This window comes from Terrapene carolina, unplaced genomic scaffold (assembly GCF_002925995.2).
Source record: "Terrapene carolina triunguis isolate 2854851 unplaced genomic scaffold, T_m_triunguis-2.0 Scaffold249, whole genome shotgun sequence".
Lineage (NCBI taxonomy): Eukaryota > Metazoa > Chordata > Testudines > Emydidae > Terrapene > Terrapene triunguis.
In genome coordinates, this window is record NW_020664600.1 from 1,697,442 (window position 1) to 1,704,448 (window position 7,007).

Here is a 7,007-nt window from a genome sequence, read left to right on the forward strand (position 1 = left end):
GGGCTCAGGTTTGGGGTGAGCGCCACACACAGTCTATGGGGCTTAGGTTTCGGGTGAGCACCACACAAAGTCTATCGGGCACAGGTAAGGGTTTGAGCGCCACATTCAGGCTTTGGGGCTCAGGTAAGGTTTGAGTGCCACACGCAGTCTATGAGGCTCAGTTAAGGGTTTGAGCGTCACACGCAGGCTCTGGGGCTCAGGTAAGGGTTTGTGTGCCACACACAGTCTATGGGGCTCAGGTTTCGGGTGAGCGCCACACACAGTCTTTGGGGCTCAGGTAAGGGTTTGCGTGCCACACACGGTATATGGTGCTGAGGTAAGGGTTTGAGCGCCACACGCAGTCTCTGGGGCTCAGGTAAGGGTTTGAGTACCACACACAATCTATTGGGCTCAGGTAAGGGTTGAGTGCCACACTCAGTCTATGGGGCTCAGGTAAGGGTTTTAGCGTCACACGCAGTCTCTGGGGCTCAGGGTTGGGGTGAGCGCCACACGCAGTCTATGGGGCTCAAGTTTGGGGTGAACACTGCACGCAGTCTATGGGGCTCATGTAAGGGTTTGAGCGTCATACGCAGTCTCTGGGGCTCAGCTTTTGGGTGCGCGCCAGACGCAGTCTATGGGGTTCTGGTAAGGGTTGAGCGCCACACGCAGTCTATGGGGCTCAGGTCTGGGGTGAACGTCACACGCATTCTGTTGGTCTCAGGCAAGGGATTGAGCTGAGGAGCACAGGCGGCCTACAGAGGGGGATTACTGCCATCCCAGGGGTGGGATGGCAGGGGGGATGTGAGCCTGCCCAAATCCACCGCATCTCAAACCAGGGCCCTGTCAATGGCGGAGCAGTCCGCCACTGGGTCATCTGGGATCCGCCCGCAACACACTGACCTAGTTTCATGCTCACTCCCCACCAGACTAATGCCTGGTTCCCCTGACCTTCTTCCTTCTCTCCCCCTCGGGCATATCTGTTTCCAGAGGTCGGCCTCAGTCTCCTCTGGGGACACCGCCAAGGGTAGCGGTAGCAGGTCCTCTGCATTGAGAGCATTGGGGCTCCCTGGAAGCTCAGTCTCCCCAGGGCAACAACAGTTCTCTTTGGTGCTCCACTCCAGAAGCAGGGAATAAGCATCTGTGTCCTCTGGCAGCTCCCCCCTAACTGAGCTGCTGGGAAGGTCTTTTATACTTCCCCTTCCTATCCCGCCCCTCTGCTTCTGGCGTGCGGGGCATGGCCCTCCTGGCTCTGCCCAACAGGTGGCTTGCAGTGCTCCCTCCGCGTCCACCTCTGAGGGGGGGCCTCACTCCACCTCCACCCCCGTATTAGGCCAAACTCCCGATCTCTGGAGCTGCCTCACAGTCTAGAGTCCATCGTACCCGCAGGGGCTGGTCCTTCGTGAGCAGCCAAGACAGTGGGGCGGCGATAGTCACAAAGTCCGGGATGAAGTGTCGGTAATAGCCCGCGTGTCCTAGAAATTGCCGGACCTGCTTCTTAGTAGTGGGAGCTGGTTGGTCATGGATGGCCTCAACTTTCCCAACAAGGGGGCGCAGCTTCCCTCGTCCCAGTGTGTAACCTAGATACATTGTTTCCTGCCACCCAATTTGGCATTTTTTTATGTTTGCAGTGAGACCAGCCTCCCGGAGAGTTCTCAAGACGGCCGCCACCTGGGTTAGGTGGTCCTCTCGGTGATGGCTGTAGATTACTATGTCGTCCAGGTAAGCGGCCATGTAATCAAGGTGAGACAGGAGGAGACGATCTATCAACCTCTGAAATGTTGCAGGGGCACCATGGAGTCCGAAGGGCATTCTGGTAAAATGATACAGCCCGCTGGGGGTGGCGAAGGCAGTTGTTTTCTTTGATTCCTGTGTCAGCGGGATCTGCCAATATCCCTTGGTTAAATCCAGGGTGGTGATATACTGGGCCTTTCCCAGTTGGTCAAGTAATTCGTCCACCCGGGGCATCGGGTAGGTGTCAAAGCGGGATATTGCATTGACCATCCTGAAGTCAATGCAAAGGCGACGGGTCCCGTCTGGGTTGGAGACAAGGACAATTGGGCTCCTCCACTCGAGGATTTCTCATTTACCCCGAGTTCTAACATGGACGGGACCGCCTGTTCCACGGCCTCTCGCATATGGTGGGGGAGTGGTTGCGTGGTTCCTCATACAACCTCTCCAGGACCGGTGGTGATGGAGTGGTAGATCTGGATGGTCTGTCCACGCATGGGGGTGAACATTCGAGGGAAGGCCTCAATGAGATGTCTGGCTTGCTTCAACTGCTCTGCCGAGAGGGTGTCCCCCAGCAAGGGGTTCTCGTGTTCAGTTCCAATGGGCGTTTGCCGTCCCAGTTCTGGTTCAGGGGGGTTGGGAGTGACTGACAATTCGTCCCGCTCATGCCAGGGCTTTAGCAGGTTCACATGATAAATCTGGGGCTTTTTCTTCCGGTCTGGCTGACAAACCTCGTAATTGACAGGGTCTGTCTGGTGGGTGACCTCGTACGGCCCCTGCCAGTGGGCCATCAGCTTCGACTCAGCCGAAGGGAGCAGGACAAGGACTCGGTCCCCTGGCTCGAAGATCCGCTCTCACAAATGGCAATTATACCCTTGTGCTTGGGCCTTCTGGGCAGCTTGGAGGTTCTCCTGGGCAAGGGTCCCAGCCTGGGCGAGGCGCTCTTGGAGATTAAACACATACTGAAGCGACCCTTCAGCGCAGGACAGGGTCTGTCCCCATGTCTCCTGCATGAGATCCATCAGGCCTCGAGGCTGGCGGCCGTATAGGAGCTCGAAAGGCGAAAATTTGGTGGATGCCTGTGGCACCTCCTGAATAGCAAGCAGCAGTTGGGGGATGAGCTGATCCCAATGGCGGAGCTCCTCAGGTGGGAACTTCCGGAGCATATTCTTTAGTATACGGTTAAACTGTTCCACCAACCCATCTGTCTGCGGGTGGTAGATGGAAGTCAGGAGCTTTTTGATCCCCAGAAGAGCACACACCTATGATGGAGTAGGGGGTTTCTTGTTTTTTTCTTGTTTTTTTCAGTGGTTTGCATGCAGAGGGGGTGGAACGCAGTTTCCCTGGATGTTCCTGATTTAACGAGGTGATGGGAGAGGGAGTTTGTTGTTACAGAGGATCAGTGACGGAACTTGGGACCCCAGCCAATGGCCTGGAGAATGGATACCCCAGCGACTGGTGACCGGGAGGCCCAGCTCGGGAGTCACAGCCAGTTCTGGCCAGTGGGAGGACAATGGGCTGCGAAGAGAGGACCCTGGTGACCTGACCAGCCGGTTCCAGCCAGAGGGGGAGAGAGGTCGGCTGAGAGGAGAGGAGGCCCAGGCAACCCTGTTTACCTGGATAGAAGACAATGGACAGAGGCGGGGCTTGGGGGCAGGTGATATCAGATGCCCAGCTGGAAAGCACTGGGCTCAGGACTGGAGAGGGGGAGCAGGCAGAGCCCATCTGGATGCAGGAGAGACTTAGATGTACTGTGCTGAGGGAGGCCAGGCCTGAGGGCCCTGAGAGTTTCCTGTGCTGTGTTCAGACGCTCAATAAACCCTCTTGTTTTACGCTGGCTGAGAGTCTCTCCGGTTTAGAGAACAGGGCTGCATTATTCCCTCTGGGAGTGGAGGGCCCAGGGGTCCAGAGCAAGTGGACTCCCTGAGGGGGCCCACAGCAAGAGACAGGCATGCCAAGGCTCAGAGAGGTGCAGTTCCAGGAGGCGGCTGGGCTTAACCCCCGAGAGAGAGTGGACCCCCGAGAGGGACCGTATGGGGCCAAGAGTGGGCATGACCTGTGAGTCCGTGACAACAGCTCCTGGAGGAGCCGGGAGGTGAAGTTTGTCCCCTGATCAGAGATTAATTCCTGGGGTAGGCCCACTCAGGCAAAGATTTTGATAAGCTCTGCTGCTACGGTATGGGCTGTGGCACTCCTCAGGGGGATGGCCTCAGGAAACCGGGTGGCATAGTCAAGGACTACCAGGATATACCGGAATCCGGTGGCGCTCTTAACCAGAGGCCCCACCAAGTCCACGGCTACCCTTTCAAAAGGGGTTCCCACCAGCAGGAGAGGGACCAGGGTGCTCTGGATACTCCAGAAGGTGCAGCTAGCTGGCATTCCAGGCAGGAGGCACAGTGGTCCTTAGTGTCAGTGTACACCTGGCCAAAAGAAATCGGACAGAACCCAGGCCAGCGTCTTCTCCACTTTGAGGTGGCCGGCCACAGTGACATTGTGCGCCAGCCTTAACATGTCTCATCTATGGCATCGAGGAACCAGTAGCTGGGACCGGGGCTTGCGGATCCTGGGGTCCAGCTCAACTCGGTACAGGCGATCCCAGGTGAGCTCAAACCAAGGCCACTGGTTGGCCCTCTGCACATCTACCATGACCCCATCCACGCAGGACAGCTGTTCATAGGCATGCTTCACTGTGGGGTCATCCCTTTGATCCTGGCAAAAGTCTGTCGCCACGTCTAGCTGGACATCTGCCCCCTCTGGAGGGATTGGCATGCCATTGTCCCTGGCAGTCTGATCCTCTGGCAGGCCAGGTTGGTCGCCGAGGCCCGGTTCCCCTGACTCCACCTCCAGCCCGCTGTCTCACCAGCTGGCCCCAATCCACGATGACCTCTGCTGGGGTTGGGTTAGGAACAGATAATGTCCCCCTTAGGTTCAGGTGGGCGGGTAGTAACCGTGTTCTCCACCACGTGTAAGCTGGCGAGACAATCCCTCCACGTCTGCATTTGGGGGGCAGGGCACGCCTCCTCACAATTTGGGTCTGCTACAACGGGGGAATTAGCAATTCACAAGGGGGCCATCCTTGAAGCGGGGCGGGCCGTATACAGTCTAGGCTCTGGCTGGTGACCAGGACAGGCTGCAACGGTCTATTCACCCAGCCCTTAGCATCATTTTAGCACCAGACATTCCATAAAAAGAGGATTATTTTTTCTTGCTATGTCTCTGGTGGTCTGTGTCCTGTCTTTCCTTTCCCCTTAGTTTTCCAGTTTCCAACGTCCCTGCTCCTCCATTCTCCTCTCTCCTATATTGTCTCCATATTTGTCTCAATCTCCACCCATTCTTCCTGTTGTATTTATTTGGATGGAATAAATGGGCCCAGAGAGTCAAAGTAATTAATGTGATCCCGTCATTATACAACACTAGACAGTTAAACAAGACTCAGGTTTTAAGTAGAGAAATCTCAGCCTGCTTAGTCCCATGGCAAACGCACTGTTAAAAGTCTTTTTAACCTTTTACTAAAGATACAGATAAAGAAAGAAAAACAGTTAAAGCCTTTGTCAAGTATTAAGTAAGGCTTTTATTTTAACAACATAGAATCATAGAATATCAGGGTTGGAAGAGACCTCAGGAGGTCATTTAGTCCAACCCCCTGCTCAAAGCAGGACCAACCCCAACTAAATCATCCCAACCAGGGCTTTGTCAAGCCGGGCCTTAAAAACCTTTAAGGATGGAGATTCCACTACCCCCCTAGGTAACCCATTCCAGGGCTTCACCACCCTCCTAGTGAAATAGTGTTTCCTAATATCCAACCTAGACCTTCCCCACTGCAACTTGAGACCATTGCTCCTTGTTATGTCATCTGCCACTTGTCCTTGTTGAACCTCATCAGATTTCTTTTGGCCCATCCTCCAATTTGCCTAGGTCACTCTGGATCCTATCCCTACCCTCCAGCATATCTACCTCTTCCCGCAGCTTAGTGTCATCTGCAAACTTGCTGAGGGTGCAATTAATCCCATCATACAGATCATTAATAAAAATGTTGAACAAAACCGGCCCCAGGACCGACATCTGGGGCACTCCACTCAGGGCCGGCTTTAGCAGATGCGGGGCCCCACGCCGGGACGCAAATTGTCTCGCGCCCCCCCCCCGCCCCAACTCCGCCCCGGCCCTGCCCCGACTCCACCCCCTCCCTGCCCCATTGGGTCCCTCCCCAAATCCCCGCCCTGGCCCCGCCCCAAGCCCCGCCCCCTCCCTGCCCCATTGGATCCCTCCCCAAATCCCCGCCCTGGCCCCGCCCCAGCCCCGCCCCCTCCCTGCCCCATTGGATCCCTCCCCAAATCCCCGCCGTGGCCCCACGTCTTCCCCAAGCACGCTGCATTCCTCCTCCTCCCCCCTCCCTCCCAGGCTTGCACTGATCAGCTGTATGGTGGCGCAAGCGCTGGAGGGAGGGGGGAGAAGCAGGACGCGGCTTTTTTTTTTTTTTCCGCTCCGCCGGCAGCCCCGAAGGTTGCGGGGCCCTCTTAGGCGCGGGGCCCCATTCCGGGGAATCGGCCGAATCGGCTTAAAGCCGGCCCTGACTCCACTTGATACCGGCTGCCAACTAGACATCGAGCCGTTGATCGCTACCCGTTGAGCCCGATAATCTAGCCAGCTTTCTATCCACCTTATAGTCCATTCATCCAATCCATACTTTTTTAAATTGCTGTCAAGAATACTGTGGGAGACCGTATCAAAAGCTTTGCTAAAGTCAAGATATATCATGTCCACTGCTTTCCCCATATCCACAGAGCCAGTTATCTCATCATAGAAGGCAATCAGATTGGTCAGGCATGACTTGCCCTTGGTGAATCCATGTTGACTGTTCCTGATCACCTTCCTCTCCTCCAAGTGCTTCAAAATGGTTTCCTTGAGGACCTGCTCCATGATTTTTCCATGGACTGAGGTGAGGCTGTAGTTCCCCGGGTTCTCCTTCTTCCCTTTTTAAAAGTTGGGCACTATATTTGCCTTTTTCCAATCATCTGGGACCTCCCCCGATCTCCACGAGTTTTCAAAGATAATGGCCAGTGGCTATGCAATCACATCAACCAACTCCCTCAGCACCCTTGGATGCATTAGATCCAGACCCGTGGACTTGTGCATGTCCAGCTTTTCTAAATAGTCCTTAACCTGTTCTTTCACCACTGAGGGCTGCTCACCTCCTCCCCATACTGTGTTGCCCAGGACAGCAGTGTGGGAGCTGACCTTGTCTGTGAAGACAGAGGCAAAAAAAGCATTGAGTACTTCAGCTTTTTCCACATCATCTGTCA